Genomic DNA, 16,618 nt, shown 5'->3' with positions numbered 1-16,618 from the left:
ATTGCTTTCTTCATGACTTATACATGTTCCTGTAACTATGAGATTATGCAACTCCCGTTTACCGGAGGAACACTTTTGGTGCTACCAAACGTCACAACGTGACTGGGTGATTATAAAGGAGTACTACAGGTGTCTCCAAAGGTACATGTTGGGTTGGCGTATTTCGAGATTAGGTTTTGTCACTCTGATTGTCAGAGAGGTATCTCTGGGCCCTCTCGGTAATGCACATCACTATAAGCCTTGCAAGCAATGTAGCTAATGAGTTAGTTATGGAATGATGCATTACATAACGAGTAAAGAGACTTGCCGGTAACGAGATTGAACTAGGTATTGGATACCAACGATCAAATCTCGGGCAAGTAACATACCGACGACAAAGGGAACAACGTATGTTGTTATGCGGTTTGACCGATAAAGATCTTCGTAGAATATGTAGGAGCCAATATGAGCATCTAGGTTCCGCTATTGGTTATTGACCGAGAATAGTTCTAGTTCATGTCTACATAGTTCTCGAACCCGTAGGGTCCGCACGCTTAACGTTATGATAACAGTTTTATTATGAGTTTATAAGTTTTGATGTACCGAAGTTTGTTCAAAGTCCCGGATGTGATCACGGACATGACGAGGAGTCTCGAAATGGTCGAGACATAAAGATTGATATATTGGAAGCCTATGTTTAGACATCGGAAGTGTTCCGGGTGAAATCGGCATTTTACCGGAGTACCGGGGGGTTACCGGAACCCTCCCGAGGGTTATTGGGCCTACATGGGCCTTAAGGGAGAAGAGGAGAGGAGGCAAGAGGTGGGCCGCACCCCCTCCCCTCCCTAGTCCGAATATGACAAGGAGAGGGGGGCGGCGCCCCCCCTTTCCTTCCCCTCCTCCTCCTCCTTCCCCCCTTCTCCTACTCCAACTAGGAAAGAAGGGAGTCCTACTCCCGGTGGGAGTAGGACTCCCCCCTTGGCGCGCCCTCCTTGGCCGGCCGCCTCCTCCCCCCTGGCTCCTTTATATACGGGGGCAGGGGGCACCCCATAGACACACAAGTTGATCTACGGATCGTTCCTTAGCCGTGTGCGGTGCCCCCCTCCACCATATTCCACCTCGGTCATATCGTCATGGAGTTTAGGCGAAGCCCTGCGCCGGTAGAACATCATCATCATCACCTCGCCATCGTGCTGACGGAACTCATCTCCGGAGCTTTGCTGGATCGGAGCCCGGAGATCATCATCGAGCTGAACGTGTGCTGAACTCGGAGGTGTCGTACGTTCGGTGCTTGGATCGGTCGGATCATGAAGACGTATGACCACATCAACCGCGTTGTGCTAACGCTTCCGCTTACGGTCTACGAGGGTACGGGGACAACACTCTCCCCTCTCGTTGTTATGCCATCACCATGATCTTGCGTGTGCGTAGGAATTTTTTTGAAATTACTACGTTTCCCAACACTCCTCTGAATCCATCTCCTTGCTAACAAATGCACGGGCCTTGCCAGATGAGCTCTTCTTATGTGATGAAGACTTGGACAAAGTCTTGGAAGAAGACTTTGAGGATTTCTTTTTCTTCTTGCCATCAGAATCATATTCTTTGCTCTTCTTCTTCTTCTTTTTCTTCTTCTTCTTCTCATGCATTGTCCCACTATGGACACTCAGAGATGTAGTGACCAGGTTTCTTGCACTTGTGGCAAGTTCTCTTCTTGTGGTCATGAGTGGATGCTTCATCATTCCTTGAGCTGGATCGTGAAGACTTTCTGAAGCTTTTCTTCTTGGTGAATTTCTGGAACTTCTTCACAAGCATAGCAAGCTCCTTTCCAATGTCTTCAGGATCACCAGAACTGCAGTCAGATTCTTCTTCAGACAAGGAAGCAGCAGCCTTTGCCTTCAAAGCGCGAGTTCGGCCATAGTTGGGGCCATAGATATCTCGTTTCTCAGATAGCTAGTACTCATGTGTGTTGAGACTCTCAAGTATGTCAGATGGATCGAGAGTCTTGAAGTCAGGGCATTCTTGTATCATCAGGGCTAAGGTGTCAAATGAGCTGTCAAGAGATCTCAGTAGTGTCTTTAGTATTTCATACTTCGTAATCTCAGTGGCGCCGAGTGCTTGGAGCTCATTTGTGATATCAGTGAGGCGATCAAATGTGAGCTGGATGTTCTCATTGTTGCGTCTCTTGAAACGGTTGAAGAGGTTGCGGAGAGTACTGATTTGTTGATCTCACTGAGTTGAGACGCCTTCATTGACCTTGGAGAGCCAGTCCCAGACTAGCTTCGATGTTTCCAAAGCACTCACACGGCCATACTGTCCTTTGGTCAGATGACCACAGATGATGTTCTTGCCGGTAGAGTCCAGTTGAATGAACTTCTTGACATCAGCAGGGGTGACACCTTCACCAGTCTAGGGAACGCCATTCTTGACGACATACCATAGATCGACATCAATGGCTTCAAGATGCATGTGCATTATATTCTTCCAATAGGGATATTTAGTGCCATCGAAGATGGGCACATAGCGGAGACTTTGATTATCCCTGCAGTCAACATAGCTAAAACTCCAGGTGGTTAAACCGAATCACATAGAACAAGGGAGTACCTTGCTCTGATACCAATTGAAAGAGCTAGTCATCGACTAGAGGGGGGGTGAATAGGCGATTTTTATGAAAGTCTTCAAAACATGGGAGTTTTGAAGACAAACAATAGAAATGACACTATCCGTATGCAGCGGAAGGTAAACTACACTAGACAAGCTATAGTCAAGTATTCAATGAAGTGAAAGCATGAAGACTATCAGCAGCTAGGTAGTATGGATCAAGATGGAAGATAGTATGAAGCCAATCAGAATAGGTAGTCACACAGTGAAGTCAAACAGATAATGCAAGCAGGCAATGACTTCACAAAGACAAACTATAAGTAAAGAGAAGTGAGAGATAGAACCAGTAGCTTCAGGAGGACAGAGATTTGTTCGACCAGTTCCAGTTGCTGTGACAACTGTACGTCTGGTTAGGGAGGCTGAGATTCAACTCAGAATACCGCGTCTTCACCTTATTCCCCTTGAGCTAAGGACACCTAGTCCCCGCCCAATCACTCTGGTAAGTCTTCAAGGTAGACTTCCAAACTGTAAGTGCATCTAGTGCCACCCCTGGTTGGTTTTGGAGTATTGACGACAAAGTTGGTTGAGGGACTAATGCGTTTGTGAGAATTGCAGGATAACGCAGGTAGTGTCCCTCATTGATTCGGTTTACCTACCGGAGATGACCCCTAAAAATGAATGAAGACATTGAAGACAATGGTGGTATGAGAAGATATTCATATTGAAGACTATGACATGAGAAGACATTACGTGAAGACTATGGAGCGCGAAGACTGTGTGGTTTCGTTGTTTCCTTTTCTTCTTTGTTGAGTCATAGGAACCACCGTACTTTTAAGTGGGGTCCAAGTGAACTAAGTCAGAGTGACTAAAGTGATGCTCAACCCAAATCCTATGTCTTCGAGCGAAGACAATGAGAGGAAATCTTATCCAGAGCTGGATGAGTCAGCTTTGCTTGTAGCCCAAGTAAAGTTATCGTGTGTGTTTGAAATATGACCGTTGGAACACGTGTCAGTTCCTTAGTGACCCAGGGTCATTTCGGACAAATCAGGTCGGGTTGCCTTATGGCTATAAATAGCCCACCCCCTACACCATAAATTGGTGGCTGCTCAGAGTTTGTGCACGGCTTTTGTCGTTTGAGAGCAACCCACCTCGAAGTCTTTGAGAGAGAGAAATCCTTGCAAGGACAAAGCCCAAACACCCAGAGCCAAAGAGTGTTAGGCATCACTGAAGCCTTTCTATCTGTGTGACCTGAATACATATTAAAATTGAGGACTGTGAATCCTCCAGCCGGTTAGGCATCGCGTTCTGAGCATCCAAGAGTCATTGTGGATTGCCGGTGAACAAAGTCTGTGAAGGTTTGGAAGTCTACCTTGAAGACTTACCAGAGTGATTGGGCGAGGACTGGGTGTCCTTAGCTCAAGGGGAATAAGGTGAAGACACGGTCTTCTGAGTTGAATCTCAGCCTCCCTAACCAGACGTACAGTTGTCACAGCAACTGGAACTGGTCCAACAAATCCTGTGTCTTCAACAAGTGACTGGTTCTATCCTCTTCCTTCCTTTACTTAAGTTTGTCTTCGTGAAGTCATTGCCTATTTGTGTATCTATTTGACTTCATTGCTTGACTACCACTATTGATTGGCTTCATACTATTTTCCATCCTGATCCTTACTACTTAGCTGCTATTAGTCCTGTACTTTCACATCATTGCATACTTGACTATGGTTTGCTTATGGTAGTTTATCTTCCGCTGCATATCAACTAGGTCATTTCTATGGTTTGTCTTTGAAACTTCCAAGTTTTGAATACGTTCATAAAAATCGCCTATTCACCCCCCTCTAGTCGATACTAGCACTTTCAATTGGTATCAGAGCGAGGTACTCCCTTGTTCTGTGTGATTCGGTTTAGCCACGTGGAGTTTTAGCTATGTCGACTGCAGGATTGAGGAACATATCTTGCCCTACCTTTGACGGTCATGAGTATCCCCGATGGAAGGCCATGATAAAGAAGCGACTCATGGCCATGGATAGGGAACTGTGGACCGTCACTGAGATTGGCCTCACTGATCTATGCAAGATGGCTGAGGCCGATGACATTCGCAAGTACACTCTACTGAACCTTACGACGAAGGATGTCATCTGCTCTCATCTGTCCTGAAATCAGTTTAGGAATGTTATGCACCTCAATCACGCGAAGCTAATCTAGGACCGGCTTTCTAAGGTCTATGAAGGTCATCGTACTCGTCATGATCCTTGGTTTGAGGACTACAAGGAGTCTCTTAAGGAGATGACCTTTGCACCTAAATCGCCATCATCTTCATCATGCCTCATGGTAAGGGGTGATAAGGTAACTGAATGCTACCTCTCTGAAACTAGTGATGATGAATCAGGTGATGAATTTGGCCCCAGTTATGTCAAGCTTTCTTCCCTTGCCACTAAACAACAAAGAGTCTTGGAAAGGGTTCAAGACATGCTTAGTAAGAGCGATGATATGTTGGGGGAAGAAATGGATCAGTCAAAAGCATTGGCTGAGAGTCTTCAGAGACTTCATTCCAAGTTTGACGCCCTTCAAGATCAACATAATGCTCTCTTGTCTGATCATGAGAAGCTTTCTTCTGAATGTCTTCAAAGAAAGCAAGACCTTGAAAAGATAAGAGTGGATTATGAAGATCTTCAGAAGGAGCGCGATTCATTGCTTGCTCAACAAATCAGTGTTACACAGAAAGGATTTGAACCACCATGTCTAAAATGCATTGAGCATGATAACGCTACATCTGTTGCTAAATGTTCCACTGCTGCTACTGTTTCATTGTCTTCACCTACTGATGTGGTTACTAACCCCTCTGCGGAGGATACCACTGCTATTGCTGATGAAAATGCTATATTGAAGATATTGCTTGAAACAGGGATGTATAAGAGTCTGAAAGGGCATCAGACACTCTGTGATGTCCTCAAAAAGCAGATTCTGAACCGAAACCCTAGGAAAGAGGGTGTTGGGTTCGAGAGCAAAATGAATGTTGATGGCTCGTACTGGAAGCCTGAGCCGTACCCCAAAACCACATGGGTTGCTGCAAAAGAACCTTCAGTGGATCCATCCACTTTGTCTGGCTTTACCTGTGCTAACCCTATTATCATTGATGAATCCTTTGATGCAAACTATAAGCTGTTCAAGAATCAGAATGGTGAAGTGTTTGCCAGGTACATTGGTACTAACTGCAAGAATGGACCACTTATGAAGGAAATCTGGGTACCTAAGTAGTACATTGAGAATCTTCCTGTGAATGTCATCATGACACCACCAAGGAAGAAGACAAACCCCAGACCTATAGCTTCATATGGCCCAAAGGCTTCATACAGATACATGACTCACTTGAGTCACCCTAACGCCAATGTTTTGCAGGGAAATCATACTCAGACTTATGAATATGAGCGTGTGTCTTCGAACCGCTATGTTCATAGTACTAAGAACTTTTCTGCTTATTCATATGAGTATCATTCTTCTCCTGCAAGGCTATTTGCTAGGGCTCCAAAGCCGAAATTCTCAGATGATGCACTTAGACTCATTGCTTCTAAGCCACCCCTGAAAATGTGGGTGGCAAAGAAGAATTAACTTTCTTTTGCAAAGAAAGGTCTCCAGCCTGCAATCAAAGGCGTCCGATGCTATTGCTGGGGACCTAAAACACATTAAGGACGCATGATAAAATGTCATTCTATATACTTCATATCTGAATCGCTTACCTGTCATACTATGTATCCTAATCTTGATCTAAGCTGTGACAATCCCTATATGCGCCAAATGCTTATGCTTCACAACACTCATGTGAAGCCTATCCTCCTAACTGCACTGTAGGGTACATCACCAAAAGCTTCAGAATGGATTATGGACAGTGGATGCACAAATCATATGACTGGTGATCGAAGTCTTCTCATGGACTCAACCTTACGTCCATCCGACAAGAGTCACATCACATTTGCTGACACTGGTAAAAGCAAGGTATTGGGTCTAGGTAGAGTTGCAATCTCAAAGGATCAACACATGGATAAAGTGATGCTTGTTGAATCCCTTGGTTTCAACTTAATGTCTGTCTCAATGCTTTGTGACTTAAACATGATTGTGCTATTCGGAAAATATCGCTGCCTTGTACTAATGGAATCTGACAAGTCTCTAGTCTTTGAAGGGTATCGAAAAGATGATCTATACATGGTAGATTTCTCAGCAGGTCCACAGCTTGCCGTATGTCTTCTCACAAAAGCTTCAGAATGCTGGCTCTGGCATCGAAGGCTGGGGCATGCTGGCATGAGGAACTTACACTCACTCGTCAAGAAGAAGCATGTCATAGGCATCGAGGATGTCAAGTTCAAGAAGGATCATTTGTGTGGTGCCTGCGAAGCTGGAAAGATGACTAGGGCAAAGCACCCCTCGAAGACAATCATGACAACATCTCAACCCTTCGAGCTGTTACACATGGACTTATTTGGACCTACTCACTACTCCACCCTCACAACAACTGCTTGTCTCTATGGCTTCGTCATTGTTGATGACTACTCAAGATACACATGGGTGCATATAATTCTCTACAAGACTGAAGTGCAAGATGTCTTCAGACGCTTCGCCAATCGAGCAATGAACAATTATGGCGTGAAGATCAAGCATATCAGAAGTGACAATGGCACTGAATTCAAGAACACCGGACTTGATCTTTATCTGGATACAATGGGAATCACTCATGAGTTCTCTGCTCCATACACACCTCAGCAAAATGGCATCGTTGAGCGCAAGAACAGAACCCTCATTGAGATGGCTCGAACAATGCTCGATGAATACAAGACACCAAGAAAGTTCTGGCCTGAAGCTATTGATACAGCATGTCACATCATCAACCGTGTGTACATCCATAAGCTTCTGAACAAAACATCCTATGAGCTCCTTACTGGCAAGAAGCCAAATGTCAGTTACTTCAGAGTATTTGGAGCTAAGTGCTGGATCAAGGATCCCCATCACAAGTCAAAATTTGCACCTAAAGCTCACGAAGGCTTCATGCTTGACTATGGAAAGGACTCGCACTCCTACAGAGTCTTCAACCTCTATCTCTACAAAATCGTCGAAACTGTGGATGTGAATTTGATGAAACCAATGGTTCACAGAGAGAATTCTGCCAAGTACACTAGATGAAGCTCCGCCCAGCGAATCTATCAAACTGATGGGAACTGGTGAAATCATGCCCTCTGAAGCACAGCCTGAAGAGGAAATTATCATTTCTACACCTAACCAACCTGAAGACAATGCTCAGACCGAAGACAATCCTCCCAATGATGACAATGATCAGCAAGCGCAAAGTCTTCATCCAGTTCATCCTCGTGTTGCAAATGAAGTACAAATAGAGAAGATAATTGACAGCATCAATGCACCTGGTCCACTCACTCGCTCAAGAGCAACACAGTTAGCAAACTTTTGTGGGCATTTTTCATTTGTGTCAATATCAGAACCCAAGAAAGTTGCTGAAGCCTTTATGGAACCGGAATGGATTCAAGCTATGCAAGAAGAACTTCAACAGTTCAAACTAAACAATGTTTGGGAACTTGTCAAGCGACCTGACCCTCGCAAGCATAACATTACTGGAACAAAATGGATATATCGAAACAAGCAAGATGAGCATGGTCAAGTCGTCAGAAACAAAGCACGTCTTGTGGCTCAAGGATATACTCAAGTTGAAGGAATTGACTTCGATGAAACATTTGCTCCTGTTGCTAGGCTTGAAGCTATTCGCATACTGCTAGCTTACGCTAATCATCACAACATCTTGCTATATCAAATGGATGTGAAGAGTGCATTTCTCAATGGCAAGATTGAAGAAGAAGTATATGTCGCTCAACCACCTGGCTTTGAAGATCCAAAACATCCTGATATGGTGTACAAGCTAAACAAAGCACTGTATGGCCTCAAACAAGCTCCTCGCGCATGGTATGATACGATCAAAGACTTCCTGAAGAGCAAAGGCTTCAAACCTGGATCCCTCGATCCCACACTCTTCACGAAGACATATGATGGTGAACTGTTTGTGTGCCAAATATATGTGGATGACATTATCTTCGGCTGCACCAACCAGAAGTATAGTGATGAGTTTGGATACATGATGCAAGAGCAATATCAGATGTCCATGATGGGTGAGCTGAAGTTCTTCCTTGGTCTTCAAATTCGTCAGCAAAGGAATGGCATCTTCATATCTCAAGAAAAATACCTCAAAGATTGTCTGAAGAAGTTTGGAATGGAAGACTGCAAAGGTTACACGACGCCAATGCCAGCCAAACACCATCTTGGTCCCGACGACAATGGTAAAGAGTTCGATCAAAAGGTATACCGCTCCATGATTGGTTCTTTACTTTATCTATGTGCATCTAGGCCAGATATTATGCTTAGTGTTTGCATGTGTGCTCGATTCCAAGCGGCACCAAAGGAATCGCATCACTTAGCTGTGAAGCGAATTCTTCGATATTTGGCTTACACCCCAACACTCGGATTATGGTATCCAAAGGGCTCAAAATTTGATTTGGTTGGATTCTCGGATGCTGATTATGCTAGTGACAAGGTGGATCGCAAGTCTACATCAGGCACATGTCACTTTCTTGGTCGATCACTTGTCTGTTGGTCTTCAAAGAAGCAGAACTGTGTATCACTCTCAACTGCTGAATCTGAATACATTGCTGCTGGATCCTGTTGTGCTCAGCTTCTATGGATGAAGCAAACTCTCAAGGACTATGGCATCAACCTGAAACAAGTACCTCTCTTCTGCGACAACAAAAGTGCCATCAAGATAGCCAACAATCCAGTCTAGCACTCGAAGACAAAGCACATTGAAATTCGTCATCACTTTCTCAGAGATCATGTCATGAAGAAAGATACCGACATCATTCATGTCAACACTGAAGAGCAACAGGCAGATATCTTCACAAAGCCCTTGGATGAGAAAAGGTTTTGCAAGTTACGGTGTGAGCTAAATATCTTGGAATCCTCTAATGTCCTGTGATCAAGCACACATCCTAACACTTATGCATGTTGATGACTTAGATGTGCAACACACAAAGTAATGTATATCTTCAGTCAATGAAGTTTTACACTCTGAGTGTGAATACATTAACATGGAATTTGACTCCGGAGCGCCACGATAATTGTGCGCCGTGTCTGGGTCTAATACTTCCTATACGGTGGGTAACACCACCACCAAATTTCTCTGTTTGAAGTGTTTCACTCATGGCGTTATTTGTGCAATGACTTCGCATTTGGTTTGTCTTCAGTTTCAATCTGTCTTCATGATCTTCTGCACTATGATGATTTGATTGCCTTCTGATATATACATATACTAGTGTTCTGTCCTCTACAGCATTCACTTATATCTATGTCTTCAATTTGAAACTTTTAAACTAAGTGAATGTGATCGGACCATAACCTCTCTATGCTTTCAATCTCAAACTCTATCTGTCCAAATCATATGCATTCTATTGAAACTGTCGAATGTCTTCTCTGCGTCCTAGTCAGCAGAAGGCACAGAGACAAACATTAAGTATTTTTAAATAACTCAACATTATTATTGAAATTCGGAGAAGCCGGAACAACCATCTGACATGCCTGGCGGGCGTGGGAACGTGGGACAACTCTGAGTATGTCGCATGCTTGCCACGTGCCCCTCAGATGTGAACCGCCAGGGGCACCAGCGTAATTGCGCTGTGCTGCACACCTACTTATAAATACTTGTCCCCTGCGGTAAAGAAATCCTTCTTCCACCTCTCCACCTCGTCAAAACCCTAGGGTCACCGCTAGCTCTCGATGACGCCGGCGACGAAGTGCTTAGCTGCCGCGACTTCTCCGACGCCGTCCTCACGCCGGCCGCGGACATCATCCTCTCCGCCGTCGCCGTAGGTGTCCTCCGTCGCCAAGTTAGGGCACGGTGGATTGAACTGCTCGTCTCCTATTCATCTCATCTAGCAGTTCTTCGTGCGGTAATTATAACTCTATTTTTACCACCTTTTTGATCTTCATAGATTCATCCTATCTACCAAAAGTGGTTTCTGCCTACACAATGTTAGATCTATTCTGTCTGCATCTCATACTGCCTAGTCTATTCACTTGAATTTCATGTCTAGTTTGATTCCTCACTTGTACTTATTCACAGATTCGTACAAATCTGGAACCAACTCACATCACATAAGTGAATGTCTTCGCATCATGAGGTCAATATCTTCAAACTGATTTATCTTCAAAATCTTTTGAGAATGCATATGACCTCTTCCCCTTCCCTCGCATCTCTAATGCTGTCACAGGTACATGTCCGTGGGAGAATCCCTTGGTTCTCATAGTCTGCATTCGTTTGCAGAATATTTACAGCATCATATTAACTCTCCTGAAGCCAGTTCCTGCTTCACCAGCAAGCGTAAGTCTCTGAAGCCATTGAACATATTGAAGCCATTCAGTTTGAAGTTCATGGCTGCAGAAAAATCAGCAAGGAAGGGTGGCAGACAGCGCCGAGAAGGAACATCCAAAGATCTGCCTGATGACCTAGCAGAGCTCTACAAGACAGATCCTGAAGAGACTTATCATCAGCGCAAGACACGAATCCAATGGATTCGACGCTATTGGGCTGAAGAATGGTTCAAGTACAAGTTTGTGACCAAGGAATATGCAGAGAAGAATGCTATCAAGAGACCTTGGGGTGATATTCTCTATTGAGGCCTTCAACCCAAGAACAGAGCTGAAGCTATTGCGCAAGGCTTCTATCCTTGCATGGTCCGTGGACCTCAGCCTGAGAACGTCGATCCCACATCATTACTCTGGTGTCATGACGATGCTCTCTTCAAGCGCAACTTTCAGTACGCCAAGGCTTCGGCCAAGAAAAACAAGAAGTCATTGGGATTAGACTTCAACCCTGGTCCCTCTGCTCCCCGTGCTGACAGCTCCCGTGATGCAGAACCTAATGTCATCGGCCCCTTCTCCAACCTTGACGGCCTCATCACCTACATCTTGGTCCAGGGTGCCAGAGTAGATCATTTTGATAATGATGCTGACACTGATGAAGCTCCAGCTCCTCCTCCGAAGCCGCAGAAGCAAAAGAAGCCAAAGGCTTCAAGATCAGCTGCACCTCCAAAAGCTTCTCGTGCGAAGCCACTGGCCACTGCACCTCCTGAAGACAGTGTGCAGTCTGAAGATCAATCCCGTATCTCCAAGAAGATGGAGAAGAAAAAGCAAATTGTCAGGCATATTGATCAAACCTTGACTCCCGCTGCCATTCTGCGTGAAGAACCCATTGATCTATCCAGTGATGAAGATCTTGCTGATGATGCCCTTGAGCAACTGATAAAGAGCAAGGAAGAACCAGAGATCTTCAACAACATGCCTCTCTTTGATGTGGCAATCATCCATAACTTCATTGATGAGTGGTTCGACACCCCAAATCTCAGCTTTGAAGATCTGCAGCTTCCCATTGGCCTCAGTGTCTCCTTCAATGGCGCCATTGCTTCCGAGCTAGCTCTCGCTCAGCGCATCATTGAGCTGAAGAACAAGATTGACTATGAAAAGGCTCAGTTCAAGAAGCATGTGGCAAAGCTCAGTGTGCAAGATGTCAAAAACTTCAAGGTCATGCTGCATGAGCTTAAAGAAGCTTTTCTTAAGAAGCGTGAAGAAGCTCAAGGCTCTCGTAAGTGCATGAAGAGTTTGGCTGATAAGTGTGTGCTTGCCTACAATGAGGCAGAGAAGCGCAAATCTCTTGGCCGTCCTGGCATTGACCCCAGGATGGCTGCAAAGAAGAAGAAGCCATCTACCGCTCTACATGCGCCTTCAAGTCAAGAAGCCCCTCGCATTATCTTCCCAAGCAGCGTGACTGGCTCAAAGCCAAAGGTCCTGTCAACCGCTTCAGAACAGAAGAAGACGAGGGCTGCCGAGGCTGAAGCCAGAAAAAGGAAGAATCTTAAAGCCTCTGATGCTGCTCCCTCCAAGAAGAAGCGCAAGACCAAGAAGACTGGGGCTGCTCCCACAGAGCCCTTAGTTGTTGAACCCATTTCAGTGGTTCGCCCTGCGTCAGAATATCAAGAAAGAAGGATGATAGTTCATGAGCCTGCTTCCACAGAGGCTCATGAAGTTGAAGATATTCCAGCAGCTGAACCCACCACTGCTGAAGACATTGGTCAAGATGACAATGTTGAAGATGATGAAGTTCTTCCTCAGATCGAACACAACATGGTATCATCGCCTGTTCTTACGAACAGCGAACTAATCAGCATTGGTCGTCCTCTGACGCCAACTGCTCAGGATGCATCGTGGCCTGATCACCCCCAGCAACAAGACTCCCCAAGTACTCCCCAACAACAACAACAAGCTACACCACCCGTGCAAGAAGAAGATGAAGACTTTGAGGCCCAGCCAACTCCATCTCCAAAGGCGTTGCCAGCATTTCGCAGGCTTCGCAAAGGACAAAGGCCTCAAGTCCCTCTGTCGAGCGTTCCAGAAGGAGAAGTGCAATGGCAACCTATTCCACGACAAGTATTTTCTGAACCCACTCCAACTGTGAATGTCTCCGTATCTGAAGCCCAAGCTGCTGAAGACATTCCGGCTGCATCAGCCGAGGACAATCAAGAAGACGTACGTGTCCCTACTCCCCCCGTTAATGAAGAAGCTGTTCCTGATGTGAACGTGCCAGTGCCCGACCCTCCTGTTCATCAAGTGGAGGTTGAAAATGTTGAAGCTGCCACCACCAATGCCAATGAAGCCAATGACATAGTCATGGCTGAAGCTAATGTGGAGCTTGAACCAACCCAGTGTGCCTGAAGCCAATGAGGCCACTGCTCCTGAAGCACCTGTTGTGCAGCTTGAAGCCTCAGCTGTTGCCACCGCTCCTGTTCCGCTACCAAGGCCCCATACAATTGAGCAAGCATACAGTCATGGTCAGCTAAACATTGTCCGATGGCCCATTCTGGTACCTCCGCCTACTGCCTCTGGTCCCCAATTTGATTATCTTGTTGAGCATAGGCCTCAGGTCCAGAAGCCAAAGCCAAGACTGCCAAGGTTCCCAAGCACTGGTAATTCTACAGGGTCCTTCAACGCCAATGGCTTCAAAAGCCACAATACCTTCTTTGACAGCGCCAAGAACCCCTACTCAAAGCCAAGAATATCATCTGATTGGTTCTGGAGCTATCAGCAGACAAGCTATTACTCCTGCATTCTATATGATCAAGGGCGCATTTTCCCTCATATGCGCCTCGACACTGAAGCCATTGCTGGACTGCCGTGCTTAGAAGAAGCACTTGACTGCTTTCGTGATGCTGGCCTGCTCAGCTTTGTGACTGACAAAGAACACTGGAATGAAGAACTATTGTTTCAATTCTATGCTACCCTACACATTCGCGGCTACAACAAAGATATCAAGACATGGGTTCTCGAGTGGATGACCGGAAATGTTCATCATGAAGCCAAAGCTCTGGATATCATTGAGCTTACAGGCCTAGCTGATGAAGTCATGTACCTAGGGTAGGGACATAGACCTGACCCAAGTACCCTTCCCAAGGAAACCTTCAGAAGAAACTGCCTTCCAGTCGACCAAGAGGGACTACACTCGACGGACTCGAAGGACTCGACCATGAAGACCCACTCGACCACCAGGAGATCAAGAGCCACTCTGCATCCAAACGGTCTATAATTAAGTAGTCTTTATGGCATTTAGGACACTTTATGTAAGGCGTTACCAGTAACGCCTAGCCTTAATGTACTTTAAACCCTGCATAACTGAGGGCCAGAGGGGTCTGGCGGACACTATATAAGCCACCCCCTCCTCAGTGTAAAGGGTTCGCACCCCTGTAATCCATACACTCATAATCCAGTCGACCGCCTCCGGGCTCCGAGACGTAGGGCTGTTACTTCCTACGAGAAGGGCCTGAACTCGTACATCCCTTGTGTTTACAACTGCTCCATAGCTAGGATCTTGCCTCTCCATACCTACCCCCTATTCTACTGTTAGACTTAGAACCACGACAGTTGGCGCCCACCTTGGGGCAGGTGTCTTAGCGATTTCTGGAGAGGTTGCAATTGTTCCGATTGTCTTCATCATGGTTTCTGGTGGAGTTTTGGTCGAGGGCCGCGAGATCCGTCTCGGCGCGCTCACCTTCATCGCCGACGACTCCGCTTTGCTCCAGGAGGCTCCACTCGACATCGACGCGCTCCCCGTCCGCGGGGCGACGCATTTTTGGGCGTGTGTCCGTGGCATTCTGCTGCGGCAGCCGTCGACTCCTTATCGCTCGACTCCCCTATCTCCTCCCTCCCAGTCTCCCGCCAGCGCAAGTGCTCTGGTCAGTCGAGGCTCCAGCGGTGGGTAAGGCACGCGGTGGCCCGCCAGTCGGCCATCACCCAAGTCGCGGCAATCGAGCCCGACGAATCTCTCTATGGCCTGTTCGATCTGTCGACTGGCTCCGTAGAGACCGCATCCGAGTGCGACAACAGCGATCCGGCGGTGGAGGTCTTGATGGTCAACGGGCCTCGTAGCCCTCCCGGCTTCCCCTGCAATGACGGGGTGGACGGTGGAGGCGACCCCGCTCAAGTCCATGAGGAATATCGACCTGAGCCACTTAACTCCCTGCAAAGGGAAGAACTTCGCCGCAGGAACATGGATGCCCTGCATACTCCCATTGCAGGAGAAACCCCCGAGGCTCGTGCCTTGGAGGAGGCGCGTTTGGCCAACTTGGCTGAACGCACTTGTTTGGAGAATCTCCAGCGAGCACTCGACGAGCGCGCGCGGCAACGAGTACCCGACTCCAGTCGACATCAACTCTTCCCGCAGCCGACTCAGGTATATCGAACCCCGATTCAGAATTTAGCAGCTGCAACCCGTATAGCAAAGTCGATTCAGCCCTCTCAGTCAGAGGCTGGCAGAGGCTTGATGCAGATTAGAGATTTGCTCCGGGCAGCAGGAGATCAGAATTCAGCCGTGTCGCAGTCACGCAACAGGATTCACAGTCGATCCGTTGCTGCGAATACGGTTCAGTCGGCGCACAGTCCTAGATCGCCTCCGTAGTGTGAAGGACGCGAGAATCGACGGGACCAATATGGTGACCGATACGATCATGATGATAGGCGTCGAGTGCCCACTCCTTCCCCGAGGAGTGGGTCCTACGCTCATCGGCAACAAGATGACAGACGCCAGCTCAGTGTGGGACGAAGATCTCCAGTCGACCCCAGGGAACCAGGCTTTGACGCGCGATCCATCATCGTGCAAGGCTTGGTCGATTGGAATAGGGCTCATCGAGGTGGCCACGATAGAGATGCGCCCACTAGCAGCCGAGTGCATGTTTCTAGTCCGGAATGTTTCAGCAGGGCTATCAGAGCCGCGGTGATTCCCCCCAACTTCAGGTTGGCGACTAGAGTCAGCAAGTTCACCGGTGAGTCTAAGCCTGAAACTTGGCTTGAAGACTACCGAGTGGCGGTGCAGATTGGTGGTGGAAATGATGAAGTGGCTATGAAGCATTTACCACTCATGTTGGAAGGTTCGGCCAGGGCGTGGTTGAATCAGTTAACTCCTAGAAGCATGTACACTTGGGAAGATCTTTCCCGAGTGTTCGTCAGAACATTCGAGGGAACTTGCAAGCGACCAGCTGGATTGACAGAGCTGCAAGTTTGTGTGCAGAAGTCGAATGAGACCTTAAGAGAGTATATTCAGAGATGGATCACTTTGCATCATACCGTGGAGAACGTGTCTGATCATCAGGCAGTCTGCGCCTTCAAGGATGGTGTTAAGAACAGAGAATTAAGTTTGAAGTTTGGTCAGACCGGAGATATGACCCTGAGTCGGATGATGGAAATTGCTACGAAGTACGCCAACAGCGAAGAGGAGGACCGACTCCGGAGCGGCAAGTACAAGCCGAGTCAGTCGGAGAAAGGAAACTCCAGTCGGAAGCAGAAACAGAAAGCCGAACCAGCGGCTCCTGGAGAGGCTCTGGCCGTGACTCAGGGCAAGTTCAAAGGAAAACCCAAAGGATCCTGGAACCCCAAGAAGGTGAAGGATAAAGAAGGA

Source organism: Triticum aestivum, chromosome 5B (assembly GCF_018294505.1).
Source record: "Triticum aestivum cultivar Chinese Spring chromosome 5B, IWGSC CS RefSeq v2.1, whole genome shotgun sequence".
Lineage (NCBI taxonomy): Eukaryota > Viridiplantae > Streptophyta > Magnoliopsida > Poales > Poaceae > Triticum > Triticum aestivum.
The sequence above is the reverse complement of the archived record's forward strand: the minus strand, read 5'-3'. Positions refer to the sequence as shown.